Genomic DNA, 15,989 nt, shown 5'->3' with positions numbered 1-15,989 from the left:
CTTTGTATCTTCAATTTTTCAAATCTTGAGAGGAAAAATATAGGAAATCTGTGTGTAGATATTGAACCTTTAGAAAGACATTTTTGTACTCCTTTTAAGGGTTCTTTTTTGTACTTTATACTAAGGGTACAACTTTGTCCTTTAAAGTACAGGTTTGACGTGTAAAAGGTACAAATTACAAGGGTACAAATCAGTACCCACAGTTTAGGGTACAGAACGGTACCTTAGAGGGTACCACCCCAGTGACAAGCCATTGTACCCCTATAGGTACATTTCTGTACTTTAATTTCTGAGTGTGTACCGTTTTTCAGCACAATCGATAATTTATTTGAATAACATCCTCAGGCCTTATATTGCTCATGTGACACATCGCGGACATTCTGTCAGTTCTGTACATAATATTTGTATTGCACTTCGTTTTTTTGCAAACGGGAGCTTTCTGTATAATATTGGTGACGCTGAGCACGTTTCCAAGGCTACCGTCTGTCGGGCAGTCAGGAATGTTACAGTTGCACTGAAACGTCTCCTGTACTCGTTTGTGGTGTTCCCCGGTCATAGACCCACAAGATTTATCAAAGAGGGATTCCACAAAATTGCAGGTATCAGGATGAACAAAACTTAATTCATGATGTGGTGATACTTGAACTACTACTTAGATTTTACATTTATTTTCAGGGTTCTCAGGCGTGATTGGCTGTATAGATGGCACTCACATTCCATTCTGCTGCTTGAAGTGTTCCATTTCCAAAAAGCATTTTTTTATTTTCTTGATCAAACAGGTCTTGTACAGCTGCTTTACAGGGAGCTATTGAAACACAGAAAATAGCATTGACATTCATAGTACATGCCTACTTAGGTTGGTTGTAAATCAGTGCTGAACATCTTACTGAGGAAAGGTTTGTTGGAGAAGTGGCTGAACCCTCTTCCTCTACATTTTTTATATTTCATTTTTACTTGCTGCCAGGAACGTTTGGGGCCTGTTGGGTTGCACATGCGCTCACATCACATCACAAAATAAAATGTATAAAATAAAAAATAAAATTAAATATAATAAAATAACGTGTTAAATGGGTGGAAATCCCTAGATCAATTTTTAAATTAACACTCATGCATTGACTCTGTCGGCTATGTATTGCCATGCATGCTCCCTTTCTTTTGCAGCTGAGGCTGTGTTACTTTTTTTCCGCAAAATTTGCATGTTATCGGCATATGCTGCCATCAGAATTTCGGCCTCAAGCGCTGTAAAATACATTGGCCGCGCCTTCTTTCCCTCCGTCTCCATGGTGACTCGCTTAATCTGTGCTCCACTAATCAGGGCTTTATGCGCGTGCTTAACTTGGGGTTAAAGCAACTCCGCGTTGATTGAACTAATTGTTATCAGCCTTTCTGAAACCGAATATTCCGAGTTGGACAGTTCGGGGTTACTCAACCCTGAGTATCATTTTTAACTCTGAGTTTTCTAAACCGGCTTTCTGAAACAGGGCCCAGGACGGAGGGACAGAGTCCAAACACAAACCAAAAACCCAGACGGTCAAGAAACACAGACCTAACAAACAGTTCAGGGGGCCGACCCGGAGGCCGACCGCACAGGAGGCCAAACCAGTTCAGTTCCGGAGGCCGACCGTGTGAAAGGCAGCGGCAGCGGGGCAGGTCCGGAGGCCGGCCATGCAGTAGCCAGTGGCGGGGACACAGTTCTGGGGGCCGACCGTATGGACGGCAACTGTGTAGAAACAGTTCTGGGGGCCGACCGTGCTGGCGGCAACGGCGGCGAGGCAAACGAAGGCAGTCTGGAGGCCGGCCACGCGGAAGGCAGTGGCGGCGACGCCCAACCATCGGCCCGGAAGGGGGCCGTCCACGACGGCAAGGACGTCCAGTCATTGGCCTGGAAAGCGGCCGGACAGGACGAGCAGGACGGACAGGACGAGCAGGACGGACAGGACGAGCAGGACGGACAGGACGAGCAGGACGGACAGGACGAGCAGGACGGACAGGACGGACAGGGGAAGCTGAAGCCGAAGCTGGTGCTGGTGCTGCTGCAGGCGACGCTGGAGCTGATGCTGAATCTGGGCCAGGCGAAGCTGGAGGCTCGGAGGCTGGACCAGACGAGAATGGCGCTGCAGGCGACGGCGTGGAAGCCGGAGATGGTGGCGCTGCAGGCGACGGCGTGGAAGCCGGAGATGGTGGCGCTGCAGGCGACGGCGTGGAAGCCGGAGATGGTGGCGCTGCAGGCGAGGACGAGGCTGCAGCTGGACCAGGCGGGGCTGAAGCTGAAGCTGAAGCAGAGGCTGGACCAGACGAGGCAGAGGCCTCTGAAGCAGAGGCTGGACCAGGCGATGGCGTGGGTGATGCAGCCGATGAGGAGGCTGCAGCTGGCGAGGATGAAGACTCTGAGACGGCAGGTGGTGGCGGCGTGGAAGCCGGAGACGGAGGCGCTGCAGCAGGTGACGCCGATGTGGCTGCTGCTGCCGGCGGCACTGAAGCAGATGAGGAGGCTGCTGCAGGTGGTGTGGATGAGGCTGCTGCCGCAGGCAGCGCTGAAGCAGATGAGGAGGAGGCTGCAGCTGGCGCTGCAGGCGACGCTGATGAAGCTGGCGCGGCAGCTGGCGAGGGTGATGAAGCTGGCGCGGCAGCTGGCGAGGGTGATGAAGCTGGCGCGGCAGCTGGCGAGGGTGATGAAGCTGGCGCGGCAGCTGGCGAGGGTGATGAAGCTGGCGCGGCAGCTGGCGAGGGTGATGAAGCTGGCGCGGCAGCTGGCGAGGGTGATGAGGCGGCAGCTGGCGAGGGTGATGAGGCGGCAGCTGGCGAGGGTGATGAGGCGGCAGCTGGCGGCTGGACGGACTCCTCGGGCCCTCCAGCTGACGAGGCAGGAGGCTGGCTAGGTTCTCCTGAACCTCCAGCTGACGAAGCTGAAGGCTGGACGGGCTCCTCGGGCCCCCCAGCCAAAACAGTCTCAGAACCAGTGGGCACCGGGGCCCCTGGCAAACACGGAACAGGACCAGCAGGCACACGGGCCTCTGGCAGGGACAGGACAGGACCAGCAGGCACACGGGCCTCTGGCAGGGACAGGACAGGACCAGCAGGCACACGGGCCTCTGGCAGGGACAGGACAGGACCAGCAGGCACACGGGCCTCTGGCAAACACACAGCAGACTGCAGCTGCACAGAGCATTGATTCTGCTCAGGCAGTGACGGCCGCTTGCAGTACTCAGCTGGCTTCTTTATGTCCAGGGGGCCAGAGTTAACTGAATGCTGATATTTAACCTCTGGGGAGGCCCCGGAAAGAGTAAAAGTCTCTGATTTAGCCAGGTCTTGAGGAGCAGCAAAAGTCGGTGTGGGGCTATCCTCCTCCTGAAACTGAGTGGGTGGAGATGGTGGCTGAGGAGCGGGCAGTGCTAATGGCTGAGGTGCTGGCAATACAAGAGAGTGCACTGAACTCGACTGAACAGACTGGTGAACAGGTTGTAGTGGTGGTTGTGGTAAAGGTGGAACTGGTGATTGAGAGAATGACTGAGCTACAGGGGACTGGGCTGCTACAGGCTGAAGTATCGGGTGAGGAGAGGATGAAACTAGCGGTGGAGAAGATGGTTGAACAACAGGTAATGAGGACACTGGAGACTGACCTGATGATAAGGCTAGTGACTCTTCTGCCAACTGAGCTACTGACTGGGTTATGGATTGTAATAAGGTTTGTAGTAAGTCTAGCTGTGGTTGTGACTGTGCTATGGGTAATGAGGCTGAATGTGGTGGAGGTGGCGACTGGGCTTCGGGCCGGGCGGCTAACTGAACAGCCATAGCCCCAGGATAAACACTTCCAGTCTTAACTCCTGGGTCCGAAGGAGCATCAGACGCACAGTCTTTTGACTCAACGGGAAAACGATCGCTCTCAAAATGAATACTTTCATTTTCCCCAACAGGAGAAACACGAGTCCCAGAGTTCATGAAGCCGGCGTTAGCGGCCTTGGGGGAAACAGTGTGTTTATCCCTTGACACAGAAGGCGAATGTAGCGAGACTTTGTCACTCACCTTAGGCGGTTGTTCGAAAAGAGTCCCAGGCTCCTGCTGGAGCGGTGAGTGCTGGCGGCGCGTTCGCCACTTACTCGTAGAAGAGGGAGCAGCGCTGGCAGAATGCGACGAGGGATGACTCGGCTGAGGCTGCTCCTGCTGTGATGTTGAAACGCTGGGTGAGTCGGGTGGCACGATAATAATCCCTAACATCTTATAGAATGCCTGAGCCGGCGTAAGCTGGTTGCTTGCGGGCTCGTAGTAATCCTCCCGGGACCGGCTGGAGCGTTTTCTGCGAGACCGGGGCGTCCAAGGGGAGGAAGCAGATGAGCGGGCCGAAGTGTAGGCTGCTAGCGAGGAATGGCAGCACGGAGGCCCTCCAAGCGCTAGCCGGGTCCCGTCAAAACGGGAGCTGCGCTTCCACCGTGAGTCCGCTGGGTCCGTGTACTGGTCGCGTCGTTCTGTCATGGCTCGGCTGTGTGCAGGCAGGCAGAGAGGAAGGACCCAAAACGCAGGACTCGAGGAGGCGGAAGAAACTCAAAATACACAGCTTTATTGCTGGGATGAAGCAGAACAGAAAAACACTAACTAAACTGGGAGTACAGAATAACTAGACAGATAGGCAGGCTGGCAAACAGAGCACACAGAGGATGTGAGGGTGAACAGACGTTAACGACGCGACAGAGAACAAAGGAAACACAGGGCTTATATACACATGGCAGTAATCAAGGGATGAGAGACAGGAGGGGAACACACCTGGGAGAAATCAGAGCTGACGGGACAGGGGAAACGTAAACTGAACACACTCACATGAGACGGGGACCTTCAGAATAAAACAGGAAGCACACGACAGACAGAGACACAGATGCAGACTCATAAGCAAGCACAATAACATCACGGACAGACAGAGAAGACCAACCACAGGCCACCTAAACTAAACATGAGGGCAAGCTAACAAAACCCAAACCAGAAATACTCATCATCGGCAAAGGAACAGAACACAATTACAATCAAAACAGCATCACCAGAGGATAAGAAATGATCCATAATGCAAAAATAAACCAAAGCATAAGAAACCCAAAATGCTGGGTCGAACCGACCCAGGACCGTGACAGTCTTATTCATGATGATTATTAGTTGTCTTCTAATGTCCAGAAGTCTGTATGATGTGTTTCATAGTTTCTAACAAGCCTTTTAAACTTAAGTTACTGCATTGCTGAAACACCAACATCTGCTTATTGAACAAAAACAACCAAAAGACCACACATCTGATTTTATTTTTATTTTAATAGACTTCCAAAAATTATACCAGATAACTGGCCTCAGAATATAATTGAATAAACATTTTTAAAAACGATAACCTAATCCTGTCTTGACAGGCTGAGCTCTTCAGTATCCACCAACAGCATCGTCATGCTGAGTCAGACGTTTCTGCTCCTGGTGGAAATACTCTTCCTCTTTCCACATTGTACCAAATGTTTTTAAATGTTAGTTTCAGTTTAAAATTAAAGATTAAAAAAGTGTAACACATATAAACATCAGATAATTAAGACAAGCGAATGGTTCAGTTCCACATGTGCTCCGCTGAGACATTAAACTTCAGTAAAATTATGCAGTTATGAAACAACTTTAATCTAAAACAAACTGATTTGCTCAGGAGCAAAAACAGTGAAGTAAGTGAGTGAGCTGTGCTGGTGACTGGATATCAGATTTCCAGTCATTAGAGCAGATAAGTGGCAGAACTATATTACTGAGGTACACGTTTACTTATTTAATTGATGTCTGTCAATAAATCTATTTAATTTAAATGCAAATAGCCCAAATCCTTATTAAAGCATCAGGTTCACTTATAAAGTATTCTGTAGTTATCTTAGTGTCCATCACCCTTCCCAACATGGGAATAAAGCAGCTGTGAGAGAATTAAACATTAATGAATCAAAGGTACAGAAGTGGAGGAAGCAAGAAGAATGAGCTGAGTAAAGTTTGACTTATGCAACATTTTTGTTTCACTTAATGCGCCTTATAATCCAGTGAGCCTTATGGTCTGTAAAATATGGTACATTTGCAATACCAATGTGCACAATATTGGAACTAAATTATTTTATATTGACAAACATTAAACTGTGACTGTCACCAGGTAATGTGGGCGTGTTTCCTGAATAAGCAGCAGGTGTTAAACAGCTGACAGGTGAACAGGATGCATGCAGGTAAACTCGAGGGCCCTTCGAGCTGATCGGTGGTGTCGTGAGGAAAGTTTCAGCTCATTATTCATGTTACAGAAACACAGAGGTACGAGACCAGGCAGAAGACTTTCTGATTATTTGTTTTTAGTTAAAATAATTCCATTGTTGTCTAGTGATGGTGTGGTAAAGCTCTGTGAATGTGTCCAATTTTTCTGATCACACAAAGCCTCGTTTAACTGCTTATTATGAAGAACTGACATCTGCTGGTCATTTAATGTTCAGCAGCACTGCTGTGAGAATACCTGCAGGATACATACCAGTGGATATGTAAGCACATGCACAGCTGCAGGGCTAGAAGGGCCAAAATGAATTAAATAAATAGATTCTTAAATAATTAAATAAATGTGTCAATAAGTGATTAATTAAATATATTTAAAAATCAATAAATTTGAAATTAATTTATTGGAAATTACATGGCATTAAATCAATGATGTATGTATTTAATTTATTAAGTATTTTGAACTTCATCCATTAATGACATTTAATTAATTATTTAATGATTTCTCATTGATTAATTATTGATGATTAATTAACTCTCCACATGATTTAACCTCTATAGTCCTCTGTCTTCACTACTCAGCTCCCAGCCCTCTAGTTTGAGACAGCTTGACCTGAGTAACAATGACCTGAAGGACTCTGGAGTGAAAGTTTTGTCTTCTGGACTGAAAAGTCCATATTGTGAACTGGAAACACTCAGGTCAGCGTTCTTGAAATGTTCAGTAGATGAGGTTTAGAGGTTTACAATCTAACGTTTAGATTGAGTAATGGCTATTTTTAACTCCTGTTTCATTTTTGGCTGCAATTTCCTGTAAGCATTTAGCTATTTTTCTATTCTCTAAGAGTATTTGTCATGTCTGCAGGCTGTCAGGCTGCCTGATCACAGAGGAAGGTTGCAAGTCTCTGGTCTCAGCTTTTAGCTCCAGTTCTTCCCATCTGAAAGAGCTGGACCTGAGCTACAATAACCCAGGAGAGGCAGGAGTGAAGATGCTTGAGCAGCTAAAACTGGACACTCTGAGGTATGTAGATGGCCGTTACAGCCACAAACAGTGTCTGATAGATGAGGAAACTGGCTCTGTCTGATTACTTAATGCTGGAAACCAGTGTTATTTGAACAATCACACATATTGGAACATTTTTCCCATTCTGGTCTAACATAAACAGTAGATGTCTGTATGTGGTCTCAAAGGACAAAATCTCTGTCAGCAACAACGGTGCAGCCTGTTCAAACTGATCTCTGGAAAGAAACTGACATTTTCACTCTTTATTTATTTTAAGTTTTATCTGTGTGCAGAGACCATGTCCAGGACATGTTTAGCCTGGCCCAGCATAAACTAGAATTAGGGGGAAGTTGTTTCCCCAGCTTAGAAAAACATATTAGTAAAAGTAAATGGATTACTAGGTCACTCAACTTAACTGGCCGCCTACTAAAATGGGCTATTTTGCACTGCTAGTTTGCTGCTTCTGAGCGTTTACTACTGAAACTTGTTTGTGCTAAAATATCAAAGGCTACGTTCACACTGCAGGTCTTAATGCTCAATTCCGATTTTTGATCAAATCAGATTTTTTTGTCTGCTTGTTCACACTACAAATAAAATGCGACATCAAACGCGCTCTAGTGTGAACGCTCAATGCGGCCCGCATGCGCAAAAGAAGATGTCACACACAACGCGCTCTGTTTAGACCCAGAGCAAACAGTATTGTTTGACTGGTTGCCCTTAATATAAAGACTTCGGACTTTATGTTTCCAAATTTTTTGCTTTAAGTTATTTTGTTATTTACATAATAATGCAAATAACCTAATAATGATCCTTTTTGCTGTTTTAGAGGAGCGGTGCTTCAAAGCATAGTTGCAGATTTCTGTCAGAATCTGCAGAAAATACAGTAAAAATAAAATGTTCACATTTCTCCAACGTGGTCTTCCTAACAGTTTCACCGGATGGCAAGAAATCGTTCGCGATGTCCTATCGGGCGCTGATAATTGGCGTCTGTCTTGTGTCAGTGACGTAAAAGACGGATTTAATGCGACTTGACCGTTCACACAGCAGTCGCTTTCTAAAACATCGGATATGTATCGGATTCAGGACCACATACGAAGGTGACCCAAATCGGATTTGAAAATATCGGATTTGTGCCGTTCACACTGTCATACCAAGATTGGATACGGGTCGCATAGGGGTGAAAAAATCGGATTTGATGCGCTCTCACCTGCAGTGTGAACGTAGCCAAATTGATCTTCTGGACTTTGTGATGATAGTTAGTAGAAAACAACAGAAAAATAGAATGCAGTCAAAGTGAATTAACTTTGGTCGATCAACCTTGAAATTATAATTATAATAAGAAATAATCATTCCAACAGAAAGAAGAGATTAAGAAACAAAGGGATGGAGCTGGTGGAGGAAAGCGGCTCACCGGTTGGGTGTTAGGCACAGACTAGTGGGTGTTTTTGACTCTAAAGTGGATGTAGCATTAACAACCACTGGTCCTGTTACCCTGCAGCCTGCACTGCAGGATATGTGTTGCAGCACTGAGAGCTCCAGAAAGAGCCTTCATGGTGGCCCTGCAGCAACCAGCACTTCAGTCAAATGCTGTCAAAAGTGCTCCCAGAGACACTGTTAGCTGTAACCATCAATGATCAAGAATTGTGTCATTTAATTCAGGGTTTCCCTGTATTATTGTTTGATATCATTTCTGAATAAATAAATCAAGATGACGAGCCTTTAAATGCACTTATGTTAGTATAAATATACAAAACTAAAAGATAATTTTCCTGTTAGGAGAATAAGAAATAAATATATTCATCACATGCATCAAATCACAACCTCCTCCTGCAAGAGTGCAGCATTGTGATTGGTTGATGCTGTTTCCATCATTTATGTTTGTTTACCTTCAACACATTTGCTCTACAGAGCATTTATTAATTAGAAGGATTATTAATAAACATCTTTTTCTGCTGCTTTTGGTGGAGTGAAACAATAACTCCTATCTCCAGAGGTCCACAGGTCCACTGGCACCTGGTCCTAACTTCACCCATGTCTGCACCCTCAGACATCCCACTGTGGAGGCATCCTGGCCTGGACCAGTGGCTGCCCTTGTGAGACAGACTTTATGGTCACAAACAGCCCTAATCTGAGAATGAAGGCTCCTTTACATAGAAAGCAGTATGTGGTGTGATGACCGCTGCATTAGCTCAAAATATGTGATGCACTGGCTGCTGCACTCTACCTGTACTGGATCAGTTTTTGTACCCAGTCCCAGTCTTTACATGTAATATGCACCCACTCCCTGACAGCATGGATGTCACAGTGTGTTGAACCTTGACTGTGGCACATGTCAATGCTCCCTGGACATCGTGCTTAATAAAGGAGATTAAATGTGATGTGATTATGAGTTTTGCTCTTTTGAAGTTTAAACATTTATGTGTCAAAATGTTGGACTGTTCCTTTATCAGTGTGTAACAGTGTGTGTATGAGAGCCATGTAATGTCCATGTGTGCATGCTGACTGTGCTGCTCTGACCCCTCCTCCTTTCAGGGTGGAGCCTGCTGGAGTCCGATGGTTGAGACCAGGTCTGAGGAAGTGTAAGTGTGTTTTTAATGGGATTCATGAAAACAAAGCAGCACACATTCAACCATCTTCATCATTCTGATGTCAGGAGTCATCATCAAAGTGTCAATCAATGAACAGATGATGGATCAATAACTGCAGCTGGATTGTGTTTGTTCTCTCCATCAGATTCCTGTCAACTCACAATCCACACAAACACAGTGAACACAAAGCTCCAACTGTCTGACAACAACAGGAAGGTGACACATGTGGAGGAGGTTCAGTCATATCCTGATCATCCAGACAGATTTGATGTTTATCAGCTGCTGTGTAGAGATGGTCTGACTGGTCGCTGTTACTGGGAGGTCGAGTGGACGAGGAGGCGTTTTTATATCAGTGAGTTACAGAGGAATCAAAAGGAAAGGAAGGAGTGATGAGTGTGTGTTTGGTAGAAATGATCAGTCCTGGAGTCTTTTATGCTCTGATCATTATTCCTCTGTGCGGCACAATAACAGAAAAACACCCATCTCCTCCTCCTCCTCCTCCTCTGTCTCTAACAGAGTAGCAGTGTATGTGGACTGTCCTGCTGGCACTCTGTCCTTCTACAGAGTCTCCTCTGACTCTCTGATCCACCTCCACACCTTCCACACCACATTCACTGAACCTCTTTATCCTGGATTTGGGTTCCAGTATCGATCTGATATTTTGAGAAATATCAGACTCAGAAATATCTTCTTACAGACTTCTGCAGAAGCCTGTAAGAAGATATTTCTGCGTCTGATGTTCATGGATTCAGTCAGTTGATGTTTTAAACTAAATGATTCACAAATTATTATTCAACACAAGTTTGGTGAGCAGCAGGGCTCATCCTGATTTTTGTTTTTGTGCATTATAATGATGAAATAACTTTGTCATGTCTGTGGTGGCCTTTGGAGAATTAAACCATCCTTTAGAAACTAGATATAAATGTCATATTTTCCAACATTGATATTTTTCTGTGTTTCAGACGACAATGAAAAGATAAAGAACAGTCTGTAAATCACAAGTTATCAATTCAAATGATTATTAAAGCCACAAGAGAAGCTTCCTGTTATTTGTACCACTCACCTGGTCATGTGATCCAGCTGTGCAGCCAATCATAACTGACATCACTTTCTACTTTGATATTTCCATGGTGATGGACTGATTCTTGTTTAACACGTTCATACTCTGATGGATGCATCGGAGAGGGTTAGTGTCTTGCTCAAGGACACTTTGTGTGCCAGCTGGAGCAGTCAGGGATTGAACCACCAACCTTCTGATCATTAGATGCCTTGCTCGATCTCCTGAGCTACAGCATCATCAAAGCTCTTTCTTAAATCCTCTCTGAGAGGAGCTCAAACACGAGGAAGAGACGAAAGTGAGGGAAGAGAGTGGACTCATTAGTAAAATGAAAAACAGCCAGCGTTGATGTTTAAGACAAGTGAGGTAACAGAAATACTATATATGGCAGTGGTCACCATGGCAACATCAGTGTCGGTTGCTACGTATTGTATTGATCCTGATCTGTGAGCCTCATATCAGGATATGCTGTTGTCTGTATTTGTTTTCATTGTTACCATTTTTGTGTCTTTTTTAACAAACTACTTTTATCTTGCCATCGTTTGTCAGAGAGTCAAACTAAATTTGGTTCATCTTTCTACAATAAAAACATATCTTCATCTTAATTATTGTATGTGCAGAGTTGTAGTTACTCACAGTGACCACTGGAGGCATGTGATCCTGATAGTTTCCCTGGAAGCGTCCAGTTCATCCACATTAATGAAGCTGTTGGTGACTAACGCTCATCTGTAGAACTTTAACAACAATATTAAACATTTAATCGCTCTACAAACAGTTTGATGTATAAACTGTGTCTTAAAGGATCAAATGTCACATTGAAAGCAGATTTCACTGTAATGTCCTCTGTTTGAAATATTCCAAATATAATCGGGCTCGGTAATGATTTACTCATATATTGTCCACGCAGACTAAAGCAGTAGGAGATGAGATGGAAAACAATTAGAAGAATCTTTACTCTTTAATGTCACAAATTCCTCTTCCTCTTTGTATGTAACATAACAACATACATGATACAGCTGCAGCAGCTGAGGCGAGGAGAGAGGCAGCAACAAGAAAACTGGAAGAAGGAGACCAACAACACCACCTGTGGAAATCTTTCCCCAATCAAGCGTCATCATATCAGCATTTCATCAAAAGCACACATGCTCTGACCTGACAATGCAGAGGTGTGGCAAAATCATTGAAATCATTTATGAAACAAATAAATCAAAAATAAGAGTGGAGCAGCAATGAAAGAGAAGTGAACTTTCTTCAGTTAACACAAAGTTTTCCCTGACAGGTGACATTTAATGAAAGTGACTTTATTACCACACACATATTCAGAGGCCGTCTACAGGAGCAGAGCTGCCAGCTATTCAGCAAATGTCTCCCTGCAATCCTCACTGCAATACCTACATTTGAAAATGAAACCAGCTCTACTGTTCACACATGAAAAGTGGTGTGAATAACCAGTTTTCCTCACATCTCTGTTTTAGTAACTCTGAAGTCTGAACTTTGGATTTTTGCATTCTGTTTGTACTGATAACTGTCAGTGGATGATTTTGATCCCAAAGAAATCTGTAACACACATGTAGTGATGGGACGTGTGCACTGAAACAATGGTTAGGAAACAGAAATCGCCTGAGAATCTGCTCATGTTTAAGATTTCTTCTTTACAAACATTTTCTGTGGCTGTTCCCAGTATGACCAGTGACACAAAGCATGGAAAATGGGGATTAGTTCATTCAGACAAATACACTTTTTAACATGTAAAAATAAAGAAATGAATCAATAAAATAAAAAGTAAAAGAAATAAAAAATAAGGGTCTGAGGCGTCTGTCTCACTGTATCCATGGCAACAATTTACTTCCTGTTCCTTCATATCAGAACCACATCTTTGAAATCAAAAACATTTAAGATTCAAACTCAACCACAGATGTGTTCAATTAAATATTAAATGAAGCAGTGCAATGTTTTTATCACACACACACACACACACACGCACACACACACAGCATGCAGACATGATTTAGGTGATGATAATATAACGACTGCACATGTCATGGTCCTGGGTCGTGCGACCCAGTGTTTTGAGTTTTAGTCTATTTTTGATGTTTATTGTTTGTTTAGGTTCATTAAGTATTCTAGCTCATTTGTTAATATAATACCCTTGTGTTAAGTCTCCCTTGCCCTTCATGTGTGTTATGTCTGTTTGTCTTATGTTGTCAAGTTCATGTAGTTAGTTCTGCCATCTTCCCCTGCACTGTCTCCCTGGTTTCTGCATCTACATTTCATGTCCATACAGTTATGTTAAGTTCTTGTCATGTTTTATCTCCATGTCTGTCTCCGTGTTTCCCGTTTTATTTTGGAAGAGTCTGGTGTTCTTTGTTCATTGTAGTCAGTGTTACTCTCCCCTGTATTGTCATTATGTTTCATTCTAGTCAGCTGTGTTCCCATGTGTCTCCACTTCCCCTGATCGCCTCATGTGTGCATTTAGTCCCCAGTCTTGCTGTGTTCAGTGTCGCGTCGTCTGTGTTCCCACCCCCATGTTTTCACGGTCAGTCTTTGCACTTATCACCATAGTCCCTGAGTCTTCTTAGTGTGTCACAGTACTAGTTTTCCCAGTTTAGTTATAGTCTAGTTTAGTGTGACAAATCGATGCTATGTGACTATTAAATTCCGTTCTTTTGAATTCTTTTGGCGACAGAGAAAGACTTCCGACTCAGAGTGGTCAAGTTCAAAAAATGATCTTTATTGTACATTTCTGGAAATGGAGACCTGTACCCACTAACACACGCTCAGGTCTGAAAGCATTAGAAGCCAGAATGGGTAACATAGTTCTGCTATAGGTCACACAGACACACACAGTTTCCATCAAAACAACTCCTTCTGCTCTGACTAATGTGTGTGTGTGTTACTTAGTTCTGCTTTTTCTGTCTGGTTTCCTGTATTTTATTAATATGCCTCTGCAGCTCTGCACTAAACTTCCTGTTTCTTAACCTCCCCTTACTAAAGCCTCTGTTGCTAGGCGACCTGTCACCCTCTGACCTCTCTCACAGACTTTATTACAAAGTACAAAAAACAATATAATCAGAAAATAAGCACTAAGAATATATATTTATTTGGTAACAGTCTCCCCCTTTTGAACTCATTTTATGAGTTAACCTAATTAACTGACTCCCTCAATAACTACTGTGAACTAAAAACAGATATAATTAACTTTGTCCTGGTAAAAAGGTCCAACATTACTTTTGTCACTCTATGGAAACGATCTCTACACAGTTAACCCATTTCCTCTTTTAAACATTTACTCCTGGTTTCTAAGCCACACTTACAGGTCACTTCATTTGTCCCTTCGCCCCCTTTAACGGGTGGAGCATATCCGGTCTGAACACTGTGTTTGCACATCACATAAAAATCATACACACTATTACTAAAGCTAATCCTCCCATTACCCTTCATTACTTTGTGCTCACATTATAACCTCTGTCTAACAAGCTTTTAATTTTTTTTCAATCTGAACAACACATTTTCTGAGAGCTTTCTCTGTGCTCTGTGCTTCTTTTGGGTGCCCCTCCTCTTGGGTCCTGGATTCTCACCAACCCCTTCGTGGTTTTGCTGTGGTTCTGGAATCTTCTCCTGTAGAGGACAGAAAAGGAAAACACCTCTCTCTGCTACGCCTCAATAATCTAATATGTTCATCAATTCTTCTCTTGATTGTTCAAAGTTGGTTCAAAGTATCACATTCGGGACTCTCTAATAAAAGGATTAGCCTAATTATTATTTCTGTGTGTAAGCGTGTTTGCATTCACCCCTAAGCACTCTGAGTCCCTTTCCTACCATATTTCAATCCAGACAGTCACGCTGAACGAAGCTTATGACCTTCACAAGACTGAGTGGCAACTCCTATCAGTGCAATTGCAATGTGTGTATGAAAAATGATTAGAAGCGCTTATTCTAGTAAAAGAAATCATAAAGAAAACAAACATTTTCAATCAGTTAAGCTTAAGCATAAAAGCAATTACTTCTGCCTAAGTTTTACCATAGCTAAATGATCAAACACACTTGAAGTCACACACTGATCATATAATCCATTGTTTCAAATTAGACCTAAAACTCCTGTGAATACATGAAAATAATAATTAGAATGTAATGTGTTACATTTTCTTAGATGAGAGGGTCCAGCAGTAGATCAGATGAATAGGAAAGGATTTGTCTGTGTTTCAGTTTGGCTTAGCTGTAGCCTGAGTGTGTGTAATTGTTTAGAGAGAAAGGAATTTATTGACACTGGGGGTCTGCCTGCCATAAAAGGAGACAGGAAGCTACAGTTGGGGGTTGCTGATGCTGATGCTTGTACCTTTAATAAAAGTTTATTATTGTTATAACTTGGAAGTAGGTTTGCAGGAGACTCTCCACCTGCTGATCTGTAAGACAACAAGAGGCCAATGGTCCAGTGGATGCAGAGTGGGGGTCTCAGTGTTTGTAATATGTTAACTCTGTTTTGTTATGTTGTCTAAAGGAATTTGGTGTAGCTTGGGTGAGGAGATTACTTTTATCACCGGCAGGAAGTCACATACACAGAGACACACACACAGTGCTTTGACTGTTACGACACACCCACACCTACATGCACACTCACTCACGTGCACACACATACACACAGGTACGCGCACACAGGCACTCACGTGCTCGTGCATACACACAGACACACAGAGTTTGCAGCACACCATGGGGGTTTTATGATGGGGTCACTCCTATAAAGCTGGCTGTAACTAACAAAGAGGTGGAAGATCTGCAGAGGAACACCGGCCTGGCACATCTCCCCTTCTAGAAGATGCTTAACTGAAGATGAATAAAGGTTTTGTGAAATGACTACTGAGTCCGGTGCCGTCTCTGGATGCTAGATTACTAGTGACTTGGACAAGATGACAAACAGAATCTCAGCTTAGACTCTGTCTGGTCTTCATCAGTTTCATTGTATGTGTATGTAGGGTTAGTATGGTTAATACATTTTCTGTTTGTGTGTGTTTTTGTGTACCTTTCTCATTTTGTGGTCCAGACCTCTTCTCAATTTTCCCCTTAAAGCCGTCAGTTTCCTTTTTCCCAGGATTGCTAACCCACT

General features: G+C 43.8%; 1 pseudogene; it reads left to right on the top strand.

Annotated features, from left to right (window-relative positions):
• The first annotated feature begins 9,993 nt into the window (after positions 1–9,993).
• LOC112842737 (neoverrucotoxin subunit alpha-like) lies at positions 9,994–11,493 on the top strand (annotated as a pseudogene).
• Positions 11,494–15,989: the final 4,496 nt, after the last annotated feature.

This window comes from Oreochromis niloticus, linkage group LG3 (genome assembly GCF_001858045.2).
Source record: "Oreochromis niloticus isolate F11D_XX linkage group LG3, O_niloticus_UMD_NMBU, whole genome shotgun sequence".
Classification (NCBI taxonomy): Eukaryota; Metazoa; Chordata; class Actinopteri; order Cichliformes; family Cichlidae; genus Oreochromis; species Oreochromis niloticus.
This window is presented reverse-complemented; position numbering and strand designations above follow the sequence as displayed.